Consider the following 21,030-nt stretch of genomic DNA (forward strand, 5'->3'; position numbering starts at 1 on the left):
AGGTAAACTATTCTCCTCCAGCGTCAAGCATCCATTCCCAATTACAGTATTATCAAAGTGGGACCTAGAGTAAAGCCATCCCCGGTTTGGTAAATCCTTTTCCGAACGACTTCCGAACTACAAGAGTGGCTCACTGGTTAGAGCAGGCAGACCCTGAAGCAGAGGTCAGACCCGGGACCAGGGTTCAATTCCCGACGCGGCAGGGTCTTGAGCTCAAATGTCCATGGACTCGATAATTCTCGCTTCGGTGCCTGACCTAATCATGGGTTCACACTCTGCAACTCTGGGCATTAAGCTTGCTTAATCTCCACAACGGCCCCCCCGCGGCGGGATGCCTGGCTTTCACCTTGGGGATGCCCTGTAGGGGCTATCTCACAGGGAAAAGCCAGGACGGGTTCCCAAGGCAAGCGCGGAGATACCCCTTCGGGGGTCGATTCTGGCGCTATATAAGAAACGTAATAATAATAATAATAATAATAATAATAATAATAATAATAATAATACAAATGGGTACAATACTCACTTCAATACCCAGTTAGGAGAAAGGCTGGGCATATATCATAAATAAGCCGGTAAATAGAACACTCGTCGGGGGAGCATTATTGCAACGCCGACAGATGAACACAGTTCAAGCTCCACCTTGAACCCGGTTGGGTTTATATGAAGGCTGTTCATTGTTCCCCTCAGTCCTGATGAAGACCCGTTTCTGACGCCCTATGTGCGCTTGTAGAGGGTCGAAACGTCGATGATTGTTTGGATCTTGTATATTAATATCCTGTATTTAATATTGACATATGCAATGTACAGTGGTATAATTGAAATAGTACAGACCAAGTCAAATTATTGTTTGTATTCCCCTTGTATATAATCATTGTACAGTTGTTTGGTCACTATTGTGCCACCAGCACTGAGCACTACAAGTCACCATTTGCACTGTTTTATCACTCTTTTGTACAGCCTATCTTGCAATTTATAAAAAGAGTATTTATGAATGACTATAATTCATAAAATAGTACATAAATACATAGATGGTGTTGGATTCTGATCTTTGCTCTATACACTACATACAGTATGAGTAAGTAAAAGAAATCTACACCCGTAGGAACCAATTGTTTAAAATATGGACTGTTCCCATGAGGCACAGGGTCAGACTGATTTGCATATAGCCATGTCTGAACTGGGGTGGCAGAGTGGGCTAAAGAACGGTGATGGATTAAACCCAGATCAGTTGACTGGGGGTGAGTGTTTGATTGATTCAGATGCTCCGTCCATCACCACCCCCTTTTGTACCGTTCCCTTAGTGCTGGCACTAGATGTAGCTGCCAAGCACCAACACAGGAACTCTTGCACCATTGTGCAAGGGTGCCTGCGTTACAGGGAAACATTTTTTTATGTCCAGGAAGGTGTTCCTTCCTGCACATGAACAAACAGTAATGGTGATTTGTAACTTCTATGTGTACTGCAAAATGCAGCACACATAGATTTGCAACTCATATTTTTTTAATGATTGTTTATGTGCAGGAATGGACACCTTCTCACACATAAACAATCAGTCATGGCATTTTGTTATTTCTGTGTGTACTGCACAATGCAGCATAAATAGAAACAGCAGAAACTAGGAGAAATAAAACATTTCTCCTCATTTCGCTCCCCATGTTAAGACCAGGTTTTCCCCGGTCTTAATTTTGGCGCAGCTGCATATTTACGCCTCCTTTGAAAAATATGGAGTAGCGTCAAAATCAATGGGAGTTGTGGTGGAACGCCCAGCGCAACACCTATTGCCCGCCCCTTTCATGCAAAGTGTAGCCTGAAAGGGGGCCTTATTCACAAGGCAAGGTGAAGCCCCTATCCCACAGGAACGTTGGAAAAAGTGACGTTCCTGTCATGTTAGGTGCTTGTAAGTATGCCCTTTACACTTTTGCAGCAACTTACACTTCTGTTGTAAGTCCCTACCTCGATTATTTTCTATAGGTGGTTTAACAGTACCAGTGGGTGGCCAAGGGTAGTACTGAACTTACTACAAAAGTGTAAGCCACTTCAAAAGTGCAGTTTGTGAATACCGAAAACTATTTAACTTACTGAAAAGGGAAAACTTACTCAACTGTGTAAACTATCTCTGTGAATTAGGCCCAGATTTTGGCAGGAAACCTGTGCCACTTACATGGATGAGGACGGAGGGGTACCTCTGCAAGTGCATCCCTGCCGAGGTCACCTTCCTCCCTGGGCAGTTGTGATAGAAAGGTCACACTGATTATTATGCAAGTGATGTGATTAATCAGAAAGTGGTGGCCAGAGGTTTCAGACCCTGTAGAAGTGGGTAGGTCTCCAGGTAGTGTGCTACAGGCAAAATCCTAAACTTACTACTTTTGGTATTCACAGAAGTTAGGATTTTGTCTTAAGGTTGCCTTAAGACAGACTTAAGACAAAATCCTAACTTCTGTGAATACCAAAAGTAGTAAGTTTAGGATTTTGTCTTAAGTTAGTTCTGTGAATCAGGACCTACATGAGGAACTCCTTGTGTATTACCTACTGGGTACTGTTGAAGCCTGGTTAGTCCAAAGTTTTGGGTAGTTCCAGTGCTACCAGGTACTCAACTAGTTAGTTTATGGTTGATGTGAGTGTGCAGCCACGTCACCATCTTAGTTTTTGAGTTGTAGATAGATTTCTTTTTTGGTCCTAATAGATCGCCCGCAGACTATTCACTTGGCAAGAAACATGTTGACCTATCACCAATAAGAGCTTAACCTAAGACATAACCTTAGCCCAGCGCCTTATTTATTGTTTTTACTTAGGGTAGGAGAGCCATTGATTAAAGTTGTCTTTGATGGTACTCCCAACCATATTTTACATCTACCCAACACATTCATCTGCACACACTAGGCCCCTCACCCCCACTTCACGTTACGGCTGTTGGAAAAAGATCTTCGCTAAAGTGCCCCTACTATAGGGAGCCCGTCGGGTATTGCACCGCCCACCTGACGAGGAGCAGCCCGATGATGAAGCATGACACTCTACTGGGTGTGTGAGGGCATTATAATCCAATTAATGGATTCTCAACTTTAAACCACTCTGGCGGGGTTGGCTTGTACTCCTGTTATCTGACTCTCATTTCATAGGAACAGCATAACCTTTTTCTCTATACTTCCTCTGGGGCATTTATGCTGGACCTTCCCAAAAGCCCCTTCTTTGTGAATCAATTGATGCTTCTGTTACCATTTGCAGAGCGTGATATTTATGTAAGACGACATTCTAACTCCACGGCACGCCTTCACACATATGTTCATGCATATATATACATCTCTCTACCCCATCCTCTTTGCAGTCACAGCCGGCATGACTCATGGGTGGAGGGAGTGGGGGGTTAATTTTTTTTAAAAACTTACCTTCCCGGGCCCCGCGTCATCTCTGCTCCCGACCTGCTCTTCTGCTGTCCTGCTTCCTGCAGGAACAGGAAGCAGCCTCCCTCCCCTCCCCTAAACCAATCACAACACTGCAATGGCAGCGTTGTGAATGGTCGGGACCCTGACCAGCCAGCGGCCTATGGGGAGGCCATTTTCTCCATGTAGGCTGCATTGCAGCCTACATGGAGAAAGGCCAGGGTGCGCATGACCGGTTTGGTCGGCCGACCAAACAGTCAGCGCCCTCTGCAGTGGGCAACCACTCCTCCCCTGCCCTAGAGCAGACCCCCACCAAACACTTCTGCTTTCTCGCAGTGCGAGAAGCAGAAATATAAAATGATAGTTTACCATTTTATGTTTCTGCTTCTCACCTGCGAGAAAGCACTGGGGCAATGCTCCTCCGCCCTAGTGGAGGAGCCGCCCCTGCTCTTTTGTCATATTTCTCCTGTTCTCTCTCTGCCACTGACCCTAGCACACATTCGCTCACTATCTCCAACAGCCTTACCTCCAAGGCTTTAAGTGGGCCTGGTCCCTCCAGGTCTCAGACCCAGCATTAATTTAAAACAGACATTGAAACAGGTCCCTATCGGGCCCTGTATGAGTGTCCTTAACCCTACTGGACACTGAATAATTCTGAAAAATGAATGTAAATAACGTTAATACATATCAGTGATTGAGGGGCATATTATCAACGAATAGTGATATTTATCGCAAAATAAGCTTAGCGACATTTTTTTTTATCGCCGTACATTGCCGGATTGTATCGCAGACATAACATGCTATTAGCAACGTTTATCTCCAATGCAATAAAATATCCGGCGATAGCGGTGAAATGCGTGAATATCGCTGGGAATCCAGCGATATTCAGGCATTTACGCCAATAGGGTCTTAACCTGAATATCCAACTCCCATTGGATATACAGGTTAAGAAGTGGTCTGAGCAGGCGTTAGTTTTCAGCGATATTCGCGCTAAGCGCAAATGTTTTAATCGCTACGCCTGCGTTGATAATAGGCGATAGCGATGTTAGTGACTGCTTTCAGTCGCTAACAGGTTGGGTACGCCCACTTTGCATGTCATTAGCGATGAATATCGCTGACATGCAAAGCGGGCCCCAAACCGCTCGCTTTCACCTAAAAGCTGTCGCTAACTGATGTTAGCGACAGCCTGCTAATAGGGCGATGAAACTATCGCCGCTTTTCGGCCGATAACGGCCGCAAAAGCGGTGATAATTCAATTTCGCCTGTCTTGGTAATATGCCCCTTAGTTCCTGCTTGTTTTTCACATGTTTTACTCAATTTGGAACTCCATAAGTGTGTTACCTATTTCCAGGATGTTGTTTTTGTTTCATGTGCAGTCTTCTTGTCTTGTATGGCGCATACTTTGAACGGAGTCTCCTCCAGGTTTTTAAAACAGGCCATGGTTTAGAGCTCCAGAATCGAGGCTGAAGGCAGCGCACATTTCTCACAGTGCCTGTCAGTGGGTCAAAAAAGAGTTCAGTATACATAGCTTAAAGGTCAGAGGCAATATATTGAACAGGGGGGACACTATGCAAATCATAGAAATGTAATTTACGTTTTAAGCCGCGCCTATAATTACATAGGCCACGCGTCTTTTAGCGAGCCTGAACTTTCTTTATCCCACTAAAAGCCCTGCACCCCTCCCTTCCAGGCTGTGTCCACCGGTCTAATTAACCGGGCTCAGCGCGCCTTGGCATCAGGCCGTGATCTTGGCACTCACGAAGAGCACGAGCGGCTGTGAAGTGACCTGCAGGCCTTGCTGACTCATGTGACAGCGTATGGTGGGATGTGCAGAGCTGTTGGCTGCAGAAATCCCAGGTGGTCGGAAACCTGCAGCTGATGGGGCACGAGGTGACAGCCCCGTGCAAGGGGCGGGCCACGCAGGCGGTGTTTGACCGGAAGATGAGCTGTGCAAGCATGGCGCACTGCACTTTTTACATCGCATAATTTTCTTCTCCAGGGAATATCTGGTCACTTTCTTTCAGTGGCTCCTCCTAGCCCCCCGACAGTGTGCACAGTCGCTGGTCCAATGCTAGTGGCACAAGGATACAGGTGCAGGCTGTGCAGCGATACTGGTGAACTGATGCAGGCGCAGAGATACAGGTGCACAGACACTGGCGCACAGGTACAGGTGGACCGACACTAGGGCAGAGATGCGTCTGCATAGATACTGGTGCTCGTATCATGGTGCACAGATAATTACAGGCGCACAGATACAGGTGCACCGATACAGATGCACAGACTCAACAGCACAGAAACTGGTGCACAGATGCAGGTGCACAGACACTGGCACACAGGTACAGGTGGACCGACACTGGGGATGCGTCTGCACAGATAATAGTGCCAGTACCATGGTGCACAGATAATTACAGGAGCACAGATACAGGTGCACCGATGCAGATGCACAGACTCACCAGCACAGAAACTGGTGCACAGATGCAGGTGCACCGACTCTGGTGCACAGATACAGATGCACACACTGGTGCACAGAAACAGGTGCACAGATATTGGGGCACCAATACAGATGCACAGACTCGACAGCACATAAACTGGTGCACAGATGCAGGTGCACAGACTCTGGTGCACAGATACAGGTGCACACACTGGCGCACAGATTCAGGTGCACAGACACTGGTGCACAGGTACAGGTGGACCGACACTGGGGATGCGTCTGCACAGATAGCGGTGCTCGTACCATGGTGCACAAATAATTACAGGCACTCAGATACAGGTGCACCGATGCAGATGCACATACTCGACAGCACAGAAACTGGTGCACAAATGCAGGTGCACCGACTCTGGTGCACAGATACAGGTGCACACACTGGTGCACAGATACAGGTGCACAGATATTGGTGCACAGATACAGATGCACAGACCCTGGAACAGAGACACTGGTGCACAGATATAGGTGCATAGACACTAGTGCACGAATACAGGTTCATAGATAGTAGTGCACGGATACAGGTTCATAGACAGTAGTGCACGGAAACAGGTTCATTGACACTAGTACACAGATACAGGTACACACACACTGGTTCACAAATACTGGTGCACAGATACTGTTAGCCATGTCCAAATGCACATACACAGGTGCACAGCTACAGATGCACAGATACAAATGCATAGACTCTGGAGCACAGGTACTGGGGCACAGATACAGGTGCACAGATACGATGCACAAATACAGATGCACAGGCCCTGGAGCACAGGCACTGGGGCACAGATACAGGTGAACAGACACGTGTTTACAGATACAGGTGAACAGACACGTGTGTACAGATACAGGTGAACAGATACAGATGCACAGACTCTGGAGCACGGACACTGGTGCACAGATACAGGTGCACAGACACAGATACACAGAGCCAGAAGCACAGGCACTGGGGCACAGATACAGGTACACAGAGCCAGAAGCACAGGCACTGGGGCACAGATACAGGTGAACAGACACGTGTGTACAGATACAGGTGAACAGATACAGATGCACAGACTCTGGAGCACGGACACTGGTGCACAGATACAGGTGCACAGACACAGATACACAGAGCCAGAAGCACAGGCATTGGGGCACAGATACAGGTACACAGAGCCAGAAGCACAGGCACTGGGGCACAGATACAGGTGAACAGACACGTGTGTACAGATACAGGTGAACCGATACAGATGCACAGACTCTGGAGCACGGACACTGGTGCACAGATACAGGTGCACAGCTACAGATGCACAGATACAAATGCATAGACTCTGGAGCACAGGTACTGGTGCACAGATACAGGTGCACAGATACGATGCACAAATACAGATGCACAGGCCCTGGAGCACAGGCACTGGGGCACAGATACAGGTGAACAGACCCGTGTGTACAGATACAGGTGACAGATACAGATGCACAGACTCTGGAGCACGGACACCGGTGCACAGATACATGTGCACTGATACGGTGCACAGATACAGATACACAGACCTTGGAACATAGGCACTGGGGCACAGATACAGGTGAACAGACACGTGTGTACAGATACAGGTGAACAGACACGTGTGTACAGATACAGGTGAACAGATACAGATGCACAGACTCTAGAGCACGGACACTGGTGCACAGATACAGGTGCACAGACACAGATACACAGAGCCAGAAGCACAGGCATTGGGGCACAGATACAGGTACACAGAGCCAGAAGCACAGGCACTGGGGCACAGATACAGGTGAACAGACACGTGTGTACAGATACAGGTGAACCGATACAGATGCACAGACTCTGGAGCACGGACACAGGTGCACAGATACAGGTGCACAGCTACAGATGCACAGATACAAATGCATAGACTCTGGAGCACAGGTACTGGGGCACAGATACAAGTGCACAGATACGATGCACAAATACAGATGCACAGGCCCTGGAACACAGGCACTGGGGCACAGATACAGGTGAACAGACACGTGTGTACAGATACAGGTGAACAGACACGTGTGTACAGATACAGGTGAACAGATACAGATGCACAGACTCTAGAGCACGGACACTGGTGCACAGATACAGGTGCACAGACACAGATACACAGAGCCAGAAGCACAGGCATTGGGGCACAGATACAGGTACACAGAGCCAGAAGCACAGGCACTGGGGCACAGATACAGGTGAACAGACACGTGTGTACAGATACAGGTGAACCGATACAGATGCACAGACTCTGGAGCACGGACACAGGTGCACAGATACAGGTGCACAGCTACAGATGCACAGATACAAATGCATAGACTCTGGAGCACAGGTACTGGGGCACAGATACAGGTGCACAGATACGATGCACAAATACAGATGCACAGGCCCTGGAGCACAGGCACTGGGGCACAGATACAGGTGAACAGACCCGTGTGTACAGATACAGGTGACAGATACAGATGCACAGACTCTGGAGCACAGGCACTGGGGCACAGATACAGGTGAACAGACCCGTGTGTACAGATACAGGTGACAGATACAGATGCACAGACTCTGGAGCACAGGCACTGGGGCACAGATACAGGTGAACAGACCCGTGTGTACAGATACAGGTGACAGATACAGATGCACAGACTCTGGAGCACAGGCACTGGGGCACAGATACAGGTGAACAGACACGTGTTTACAGATACAGGTGAACAGACACGTGTGTACAGATACAGGTGAACAGACACGTGTGTACAGATACAGGTGAACAGACACGTGTGTACAGATACAGGTGAACAGATACAGATGCACAGACTCTGGAGCACGGACACTGGTGCACAGATACAGGTGCACAGACACAGATACACAGAGCCAGAAGCACAGGCACGGGGGCACATATACAGGTAAAGACAGAGAGAAACGGCAGTAAGGGATACTTAAGAGCCGCACCACCTTGCTATACACAAATCGTGAATTTACTTATGAGTCACGTTGCCCACCTCCTAAGTCCACTGCCAGGGGACCCAACACTTATAACATATTACAAAATGCACAGAGAGGCAACATCATTTTTTTTAAAGCATAAATGCACAGCACATTAATCAATCCGGACTCTTCAGTGGTTTTCAAAAGATGATCCTTTAATAGCAAATCTCGCAACGTGAGAGTCTTTATATTGGTCACTACAGTCCCAGGATCATAATATCACAATACTTAAAAATCTCAGTTAAGCGCCCTCACTTGAGGCTGACCTGCTGTAAAACGCGAACATGCAGTGACGCTTTTAGAATAACTATTCTGGACGGTCCCCTATCACAGTGATCAGAAGAAACTCTTGCAAATGTGGAGCATGTTATATATAGTGAACGTTTGGCTACGTGTTTTCAGCGACTGTGAGTTTTCCTGCTAAAGTGGGAGAGCAATTGAAAGTGTTTCATCGAGGACCCCGGTATTAATTGGATTCACAAACACAGGTGCACAGATACTGTGAAACATATACAAATGCACGGACACAGGTGCACAGTTACAGGTGCACAGGCACTGTTGCACAGGTACAGGCAGACAGACAGTGATGAGCAGATATAGGTGAATAGATGCACAGACCCTGGAGCACAGGCGGTGATGCACAGATACAGATGCATATACACTGGTGCACAAATACAAGTGCACAAACACTGCTACAAAGATACAATTGCACAGACACGGGTGCACAGGCTCTATTACACAGACAGAGGGAGACAGACACTGGTGGGCAGATACAGGTGCACAGATACAGATGTGCAGATATAGGTGAACAAATACAGGTGCGCAGACACTGTTGCACAGATACAGGCACAGAGGTGCAGGTGCACAGATTACTGGTGCAAAGGTACTGGTGCACAGACACTGGTGCATGGATACAGGTACATAGATACAAGCACACGAATACGGGAGCACCAGTACTGGTGCACAGATACTAGTGACTAGTGAGGAGATTGGTGGACTCACTCAGACTGCCCTGTATTTATTTCCTATACATCAATCTACAATCAGACTCTTTCCTCCATATGTGAAGGGTATGGATACAGGTTGCCTTGCGGCTATATCCTTCAAACTTGTTCTCCTCATAGCAATAGTAGGCTTGATCCCTACTTTGACTATGAAAAGCATCCACTCTGGAGCACCTACCTACTGACCCCTGCCCGCTGTGCACCTTCCACAGGGCCACCACTGCCATCGCACCCGAACTACGAAAAACTATCAACTGCTCCCTCGAGACCGCCACATTCCCCAATGAATGGAAAGTCAAACATCTCCTCAAGAAGCCCCCCGCGGACCCGACAGATCTCAAAAACTTCAGGCCCATCTCATTTCTCCCTTTCGCTGCCAAAGTCATCGAGAAAGTCGTCAACAACCAGCTAGTGCATTTCATAGAAACCAACAACATCCTTGACACCTCTCAATTCGGATTCCGCAGCAACCACAGCACCGAGACCGCCCTCATAGCCGCCACAGATGACATCCGCTCCCTCCTCAACCAAGGCCACACAGCATCCCTTATCCCACTGGACCTCTCAGCAGACTTCAACATCTGTCCCCGACCGCACAATAGCAGCCAGACTCCATGACGCCGGCATACAGGGAACAGCTGTAGACTGGCTTCAATCATTCCTCTCAGGCAGAACACAAAGAATAAGACTCCCGCCCTTCCTCTCCGAACCTACAGAGATCAGATGCGGAGTACCCCAAGGATCCACCATCAGCTCCACACTCTTCAACATCTACATGACCCCAGCGCAACCATTGTCAGAAAACACAGACTCAACATAGTCTCATAAGCCAATGACACCCAGCAAATTCTCTCCCTCCCCAAGGAACCTGACATCACCAGGAGCAGTTTCCAAGAAGGCACGAAGGAAAGAAAGACCTCGGAACCTGGATGAACAGCTGCCGCCTGAAGCTCGACTTGGAGAAAACAGAAGTCCTCATCCTTGGCTCCACCGCACAGGACAACACCTGGTGGCCCCCTTGGAAATCCTCCCACCTCTACGGACCATGTTCGCAACCTTGGCATCATACTCAACTCTTCACTCACCATGAACCACCAGATCAACGCTGTGTCCTCCACTTGCTTCAACACCCTCCCCATCATTCGCAAGACCTTCAAATGGACCCCCCAATACCAGACAGACTGTCACCCACATGCTCATCACCAGCAGACTGGACTACAGAACGCCCTCTAGTCCGGAATCAACAAAAAACTCCTCCGCAAACTCCAGACCATCCAGAACGCCACAGCCAGACTCAACCTTGACATCCCACAACGTGACTACATCACCCAACACCTCCGTGACCTCTGTTGGCTACCTGTCGAAAGAAGAATAAGCTTCAAACTGCTCACACACACCTACAAAGCCCTCCATAACACCGGACCCCAATACTACAACAAACGAATCTCCTTCCACGCCCCCAAGAGAAACCTCCGCTTTGCTGACCTAACCCTAGCCATGATCCCTAGCATCCACAGGGCCAGAGCGGGTGGCAGATCCTTCTCCTACATCGTGGGCAAGACCTGGAACGAATTCCACGTCTGCATCAGATGAAGCCTGACGCTGCACCAATTCAGAAAGGATCTGGCTCTTCGAATGACCTGCATAGCTGCTCGTACCCCTCCACCCCCAGTGCCTTGAGACCCTCACAGGTGAGTAGCAAGCTTCAAAAATACCTGATCGATTGATTGACTTTCAGTCTACCTCACTCCACTCTAGGGTGAGATTATCATATCTATAACACAAACTTTTTTCTTGCAAAAGTTTTAGTGAAGTTGACCAACGCCTCTGAAGGTCTAGTTTGCTTTTATAAGTCCAGCCAGAGAAACTTTGTAGTTGAAGGGCCCAGCCACGGCCAGTTTGAGATAAATGGGCACCTTGTTGAGGTCGTTATGGCTAGCCCGTTAAGTGAGCTGTTAGCCCTCGGGCATTCCGCTCCCCAGGCCAGTTTGTTAACATCCTAGTTTACTGTTGGTCCGAAGGACGTCCGACAATGTCTTCTTTAACTATCTAATGAACTTTGAACAAAGTTACCCAACACTATATTTGACCCTAGTGACCGTTATAGTGGACCTTAAGCATGCCCGGAAATCTACAATTCGTGTAGATTTCCAGGCAGTCTGTGAATCACCAAAACTATGTCAATGAACCCAAATTGTACGTGAAATCATACTGTGTGTAGATTTGCCTTTCTTTGAAATTTGTGCCGTGAGTACACAGACTTAAACAGCCTGACTTAAATCTATGAATGGGTTGATAAAGCATCAATGTATCAAGGACCTTGGAAGAAACATAAAACAATCATTGGCAAAGCCCATAGGAGTAGCATGATCTGCCATCATTTTGACTTTGTCAATGCTTGTTTTGTTGTGTCAATATTTTTGTAAAACTATGGGGCATATATATGACAGAATGGCGAAGCATGGCGTTAAGTAAAATTTGCTAATGCCATGCTTTGCCATTCTGAAAACGCAGGGATGCACCGTATGCGCAAGAATGTGGCGCACCCCTGCATTTCCTCTAGTGCTGGAGCTAAATCAAGCTGCCAAGCCAGGTATCTGCGTTAGGGGGAATGATTGTGTATGTGCAAGAAGGAACAAATTCCTGCACATACACAATCATTCATGACGATTTGCTGTTACAGCAAAAACAAGGAGAAACTAAGCATTTCACCTCGTTTGGGCATGTTAAGACCAGGTTTTCCCTGTTCTTAATTTTGGCGCTGCCTCCTATTTATGCCACCCTTGTAAATAGGGGGCGGCGTCCAATTCAATGGATGTTGCAGCGGAATGCACACTGCAACACCAATTGCACACCCCTTTTATGCTAAGTGTAGCGTGAAAGGGGGAATTAATTATAGGGCAGCGTTAAGCCAGGTTTAGTGGCTTAACGCTGCCTTGTAAAAAAGTTGAAGAGTTTATCGTCACAGGAACCTCATAAAAAGTGATATTCCTATGGCGATAGGGGCATGTAAATATGCCCCTATGTTGTAGGGAGAGCTGGTGGGCCCTCGCCGATATCTATAAAAAAGCATTGGCTGCAAGCAAAAATGTCTTTGGGGTGCAAAAAGCACACATTGCAATAGTAGTCCCTGGCACTGAAGGAACTACTTGTAAAGGAAGGGGTACTCCTTGTGAAATCACAGTAACATTATCCAATGGCTGCAGTGGGCTGACCCCTGGCCCATGCTCCAGTGGGTGAAAGAAAAATGTGAGTGACACACCAACAGACTAATGGATGAAGAGGACTGGCTAAAAGTCTCTATAAGCATACTGCATAAATATTTTCAGTAAAACCAAAAGGTCTAGAGAGCCGCGACCTAAACATTCTCACACATGAGAAAACATCAAACTTCTACTAAGGGGAGTGTGCAGGAGGACCAGAGACCTGACAAAGTGGGAAGCTTCAGAAGCTCTCAATGGGGAGCTGTAATAATAATAATAATAATAATAATAATAATAATAATAATAATAATAATAATAATAATAATAATAATAATCCACAATTGTAAAGCGCACACTCACCCGTAAGGGTCTCTAGGCTCTGGGGGCCGTCAGGAAGATTAAGCAAGCTATTGCCCAGAGTCACATGGTGCTGGGCTACTCTGCCACCGGTGCCGGGGATCAAAGCGTGATCCCCAGATTCCAGAGTCAGTCGCCCTAGCCACTGCACCACACCTCTTCCACAACTGTGGATGAAGGAAACCCATCAACAGAAGATCCATCAACATGTGACATTATCACGCTCTCAAAGGCTGTGATCTGGTAATACTTTTAGATGTTAAACTTATGCCAATGAAGCATTAGTGAGTGAAATGGAATTGTTGGCAGGGAAGAGTTGCGAAGGACATGCAGCGATGCACCCTGGCCACTCCGGTGCGTGGACTGGGAGGGAATGCTATGACCTTGTAGCTTCTGGCAGCGACAGTAGAGCGAGAGACAGAACGGCCTCTGCTATGCACGTCGACGAACAAAGGTGGCAGGAAGCCTCAGTCCACAGGGCGCGAGGTGTACTCTTGGCCATGGTCCGCGTGCGCGTGAGTCCCGCCTTAGGAGGGAGGCACCGTGTTTGGATAGTGGTCATCCAACATCCCCAGGGAAGGAGGTTACTTTTGTTGCCAACCCAATGGAACATTTTGTGACCTTTGAATGTTAAACTACATTGATCTAGAGGACAGACTGTGTGCTGAAAGCGGTAAACACCTGCCAAATGATTTTTATTATACTTACTAAGACCACAAGATGAGATGTACTTAGCTTGGTCCTATGTCTAATAGTCATTTCCCCTATGGATGTATTAATGTGGGGGCATATTAGCAAGAGCTGGTGATATAATTATCGCCGCTTTAGCGTCTGTTTTCGGGCGATAAGCAGCGATAATTATATCGCAATATCATCAACGACACGCTAGCGTGCGTTTCTTTGATGTAGAGCCCGTTTTTCCAAAGCCGCGCCTCGCATCCCTAATGAGATGCAAAGAAGGCTTGGCTGTGAAAACAACACATGAAAATATCACAAAGGCAGCATCGCAATATTAACAAGGAGGTGCAGCGATAAAAAAAATCGCGCTACCTCGGCCTTAAAGCTGGAATTGAACGTCTGTTAAATTCCAGACTGAGGCATACTAATAATGGTAGGTGGATTATGCTGATACGACCACAGGGTCGTTTCAGCAATGTTAACGCTGTTTTCCATGTAACATCGCGGGAAAACCAGCGATGTTCCATGGTAAACACCACTATCGCTGAAATATTATCGCCATAGCGCTATGCATTGTAAATATAGCGTTATCATGGTGATCATTTTCAGCGATAGCCGGCGATAATATTTCTATCGCTATGTGGGGCCAGCGATAATTATCGCTGGGCCTTGTTAATATGCCCCGTGGTGTTGTATAGAGCACTTCCAGGAGTTATGCAGATTGGAGAGGCTCAGAGCTTCATGGCCGGGAAGGGGACAGAGGTGAGTGGGGTAAGGTGGGTTGCAGCAGGGAGCAATGGAGGGCAGGAGGGTTACAAACTGAGGATGGTCTGAGTCGTGCTGCAGCCAGAGCGTGGTGGGCTGGGGAGGGTTGGAAGGTGGTTGCGGTAGGAATCTCTGAGCGCGCAGATTTCAGAGGCAAGACCATCAGCCTTATAACGAGGGTAGAGTTGCTGCTTTGAAGGGTAGTGCCTTGAGCTCCTGTTTGAAGCAGAGGTGAAGGTTCCTTGTAGGTTCTGGTCGTCCCCTATGACCTTCCTCTAAGTCTTTTGGTATATTGTTCCATTTCAAACACTTTCAGAAATGGAAATATCTGGGGGCATATTAGCAAGACGGGCGATATGAAATTATCGCCGCTTTTGCGGCCGTTTTCGTCCGAAAAGCGGCGATAATTTCATCGCTCTATCAGCAAAGACACGCTATCGCGTGTTTTGCTGATTTAGCACCCTTATCCACAACGCCCAGCTTTGCATCTCTAATGAGATGCAAAGTGGGCGTTCCAGGGCAAAATAATAGGAGAAATGTCGCTAAGCGACATTTCTCCTATTATCAAGCTGCACGCTAACAAGCAGAGCATTAGGAAAAATAGCCCTAACCACAGTTAACGCTACTTTCCTAACGCCTGCTTGTGCCCTATAAACAAGGTTATTGCCAGTTTCAAAGGAATATCGCTGGAAAACTAGTGATATTCGATTGAAAACTTCGATAATCCCGGCTATCGCTGGGAGTTTTATCTCCATGGCATTAAGCATTGTTAATACAACGCTAACATGGAGATTATCGCCCGCGATAGCGGGCGATAGAATTCCTCACGCTAGCAGCGGTCAGCAATAGTTATCGCTGCCGCTTGCTAATAGGCCCCTGGTCTGTAGAAAGCCATGGTCCCTGGATCTCCTACAAGCCTTTCACCTGGGAGCCTTCACCCGCGCTCCCTCAGCGATTGATGACCTCATAGATCAAGGAAGTCAGTCAGGTTTGAATGTAATTGGATTTGAAACCTAAAATACTACAGAATCACACCAGGAGCGACAGGAGGAGGAGAGAAGGAAGGGAGAATGGAAGATTCAGCGACCAGGAGCTTCAGAGCCCGGGTGAAGAGTGTGAGGCAGAAACTGAAAAACCTTTTCAAAAAGGCCTCAGTTACCATCCCAGAGATTACAAAAACAGATAAAGGGCATAGACAATAATGTGTGAAGACAGTAGGGGCTGCCAACAGTAGAATGGAGGACGCCCACAAGTGCTGGCATGATCTAATGTCCATGACCAATGGGGAGAATTGCGAGCCAGCACCGAGTGACCATCATCACCCACGGAGCGAATGATTGAGTCCACCTCCCAAGCAGAGACGTTGACTGGAGCATCCACAATAGACACGTCATCTCCAAGACCAAGAACACTCTCTGAGACGCTGCGGCGGCGTAAGAAATGCTCGACACTGCACCATCGAGGGAGATGCGTCACTTTGCAAACCCCTGCGCTACATTATACCTGCAAGAGGTATAATGCATGCAGGGTGGGCGTTTTGACGCAGAAATGCCTCGTAGAAGTGGCGCTGTGAAATCTATGAGATTTCACAGCGCCACTTCTTCGGTGTAGCTGTGTCAAATCCTTACGCCTGCTTCAAGCAGGCGTAAGGGGTGACGCAGGACTTTGCACATGGGGCTTGCTCCATGTGAAATGACACATTGCTGGAGTTGCGTCTGTTTCCAGACACACTCCAGCAATGCACCATTTTTGGGCCGACAGAATCGTCAGGATTTCTGATGTATTTGTAAATTCCTGAGATATGGAGAGCCATACAGTAAATACGGTGCATCATCGGTGTCGCATGGATGGCGCATTGAAAAGTGATGCATCGCTGTTTCACCCCAGCGCTGCAAAACTTTTCATACATAACAATGCCCCTGGTGAGTCTTCTTGTTATACATGTGAAATCTTATTAAGTAGTCAGGGCCTTATTTATGTGGCCCTTACGCCGCCGTTGTGTCACTTTTTATGATGCTGCAGCGGCGTAAAAAATGTGCCACACTGTGCCATATTTACAGAGTGACATATCTAGGCAGCTGCGTCACTTTGCAAACCCTGGGCTACATTATACCTGCGACAGTTGTGATGCATGCAGGGTGAGCGTTCCTTTGCAGCAAAGCCACGTAGAAGTGACACAGAAAAATCTATGAGATTTCACTGCAACACTTCTAGGGCGGCACTGCGTCAGATCCTTATGCCTGCTTGAATTAGGCGTAAGGAGTGATGCAAGGCTTTTCACATGGGGCTTTCCCCATGTGAAAAGGCACATTTCTGGAGTTGCGTCTGTTTTCAGACACACTTCAGCAGTGCGCCAATACATAAACATAAGGAGATAAATTAAAGGGTATCATCAATATGGTCTACATAGATTGCATTTGAGTTTTGAGTCTCACATTTATAATAATTTCACGTGTGGAATTTGTTCATGATTTATATTCTTTCAACCTAATTATTTCACCACAATTAACTCACAAAACATCTGCTTTGGTCCTCACCGAAGAACTTCCCGGAGAACCCAGGCCCAGACTGAGGGAGAACCACCATAACTGGAAGACACGTGCAAACCTGTGAGAGGTGGATGAGAAACTACTCCAGGAGCAGAAGATGCCAATTAGCTACCGATGCACCCACTTCAGAGATCTGCAAGCGCAGTTCTATGGTCAACAACCAGGCACACAACACAATAAACGTTTGGAGACAGGATCACATGTTACTCATTCGCCAGACAGGGCTAGCCCTCCAAGCAAGGCTGTATTATCTTGAATGCCGACGCCAAAGTTACAATTATTTTGTCAAAATATTTGACCCTGAAAAATATTTATACATATGATCACAACAAGTAGTTGATAGACTGTATCAATTACTTTTTTATTCGTGATGATTTTTTCCAATCAGCATCTCTTAGCAAGTGGTCGACACGTGTTTCGCCCCACAATAGTATGCAGACCTGGGGCTTTTTCAAGGCCGAGCTGGCGATTCTCTTTATAGAAGATGCTGTATGACTTCTAAATAATGGCTGGTGGACTGTTGCATGGCACCAGATTTTCATGATCACTGAGAGAAACTGAGTTTGTATTACAAACTTTTAAAGAGTACAGCAAATACCCTGTGGATCCGGCCGAGTACTCTAAAGTACCGTTGGTGCGTCTGAGGTGCAAGGTGTGTGCCGGATGCTACCCGAAGTACCATTCGGCCCTCCTGCTGCATCACATTTTCATATTTTGGAGAAATTCATGTCCATAATCAAACGCAAATCATAAGCCTCCCCTTTCCGCGGATCACTGTTCATTTGACCAAAACTGATCATAAGAAAGAAAAGCCAGTTTTTGTTGTCTTTGTTTGAGATTTATCTGCAATAATGCTCTGTTATCTCCCTCCGTCTGGCAATAGGCATTATGACGTCATAATTCAACTGTAATAAGTTATTATAGTTCAGCAGCTAGGTCACTTTCCTATCACAGGTGACCAGCGATGCCACAACTCAATTGTAATAATTAATTTATAGAGTTAGAGACAGGTATTTATACTGGGATTGTAGGCTTCTATAGAGTATACCTTAATTCCCTCGAAGTGCGTGGATTCAGATAAGGCATCAAGATCCACAGGCATAAGGCATAGCAACTGTCTTCCACCAAACGGATATGATAAATACCAACTTTGCTTTAAAACAGAATCATTTTATTCAGTTTATAGGATGTTCTATTAATGTAACTTACCGATCAACCACCCTTCAAGGTTTCTTTCAGACAGTCGGTCATACATCCAGAGTAACGGAAGATGCATGAATTAATGTGTGCTCTTTGAGTAACTTGTCACTAGAAATTCCATAATTCAGGTGGCATTCAACAACACCTGTATTTTATATGAGTGCTGAATTTTTCTGTGCAGATATTAACCTTCAGAGAGGAGCCAAATAGGAACTTGGGTACCATTTACACATCCAGAAAAGGGCCCATCATCAGCTCAAGAATCTTTTTGTGCTAAAAACTACAAATCCTTGCAAGACTCTGGGGTATATTTACAAGAAAGTGGCAAAGCGTGTCGTTAAGCCAAGAAGGCTAACGACACGCTTCATCATTTTAGAAATGCATAGCTGCACCATATTTACTAGCATATGGTGCAGCCCTGCATTTCCCCCTGAGTTGGTGCTAACTTTAGCAGCCTAGCGCCAACGCAGGCACCCTTGCACCATAGTGCAAGGGTGCCTGTGTTGAGGGGAAGATTGTTTAGGTCCCCGTTCCTGCACATAAGCAATCTTGAAATGCAGTTTTGTAACTTCTAAGTGTGCTGCTTAATGCAGCACACATAGAAGTTTCAAAACAGTATTTTTTATAAATGATTGTTCAGGTGCAGGAAGTGGGACCTTCCTACACATAAACAACCATTGGCGTTTTGCTGTTTCCATGTGTGCTTCACAACGCAGCACATATAAAAACAGCAAAAACGAGGAGAAATAAAGCATTTCTCCTTGTTTCGCCTGTTTAAGACCAGATTTTTCCTGGTCTTAATTTTGGCGCTACCTCCTATTTAAGATGCTCTTGTAAATAGGAGGCAGATTCAAAATAAATGGGTGTTGCGGTGGAACACCCACCACAACACCCATTATGCGCCCCTTTCATGCTAAGTGTGGCGTGAAAGGGTGCGTTATTTACATGGCATTGTTAAGACACGTTAAGTGGCTTAACGCTGCCCTACAAATAAGGCGAAGCTCTTATCGCCATCACAACGTCACTGAAAGTAACGCTGTGGTGGCGATGTGGGCTCGCAAAAATGAACCCCTGTGTCACTTTGCATGACTTTGCAGGTGCAAAACCTTTGTAAACCACGGCATAAATATGCTGCAGCTGGGCAGGTGTATTGGGAAAGGTGAACTCTGTGTTTCTTCATGACATCATGGCATCAAACACATTCTGGAAAATCCTTTACAGTGCATCCTGTGAAATGCACTCACAGCTGCTACAATACTGTGTTTTTTGCAATTTTCACCCCGAGTGGGCTGGGTATGCTCAGACGTGAGTCCCAGGCTCTCCACACCACTGGAGTCAAGCTATCCAGGCTGATGAAGGCTGATAGCCAGAAACCAGTCCTTGGATGCTTGATTCCGGTCTGGGTAAGACATGGCTTGGTAGTTCGGACTGGACTGTTCCCATGAGGCACAGGGTCAGAGCTGATTTGCATATAGCCAGTGTCTAACCCAGGGTGGTGTGGAGTGCAAAAAAACGATGGATTTAGGCCCAGATCCTTGTACTGGGGTGAATGTACGACATTGTTCTACATTCTGTCCATCAACTGTGTTTTTTGCAATTTTCACCCCGAGTGGGCTGGGTATGCTCAGACGTGAGTCCCAGGCTCTCCACACCACTGGAGTCAAGCTATCCAGGCTGATGAAGGCTGATAGCCAGAAACCAGTCCTTGGATGCTTGATTCCGGTCTGGGAAAGACATGGCTTGGTAGTTCGGACTGGACTGTTCCCATGAGGCACAGGGTCAGAGCTGATTTGCATATAGCCAGTGTCTAACCCAGGGTGGTGTGGAGTGCAAAAAACGATGGATTTAGGCCCAGATCCTTGTACTGGGGTGAATGTACGACATTGTTCTACATTCTGTCCATCAACTGTGTTTTTTGCAATTTTCACCCCGAGTGTGCTGGGTATGCTCAGACGTGAGTCCCAGGCTCTCCACACCACTGGAGTCAAGCTATCCAGGCTGATGAAGGCTGATAGCCAGAAACTGGTCCTTGGATGCTTGATTCCGGTCTGGGTAAGACATGGCTTGGTAGTTCGGACTGGACTGTTCCCATGAGGCACAGGGTCAGAGCTGATTTGCATATAGCCAGTGTCTAACCCAGGGTGGTGTGGAGTGCAAAAAAACGATGGATTTAGGCCCAGATCCTTGTACTGGGGTGAATGTACGACATTGTTCTACATTCTGTCCATCAACTGTGTTTTTTGCAATTTTCACCCCGAGTGTGCTGGGTATACTCAGACGTGAGTCCCAGGCTCTCCACACCACTGGAGTCAAGCTATCCAGGCTGATGAAGGCTGATAGCCAGAAACCGGTCCTTGGATGCTTGATTCCGGTCTGGGTAAGACATGGCTTGGTAGTTCGGACTGGACTGTTCCCATGAGGCACAGGGTCAGAGCTGA

Source organism: Lissotriton vulgaris, chromosome 1_1 (genome assembly GCF_964263255.1).
Source record: "Lissotriton vulgaris chromosome 1_1, aLisVul1.2, whole genome shotgun sequence".
NCBI lineage: Eukaryota > Metazoa > Chordata > Amphibia > Caudata > Salamandridae > Lissotriton > Lissotriton vulgaris.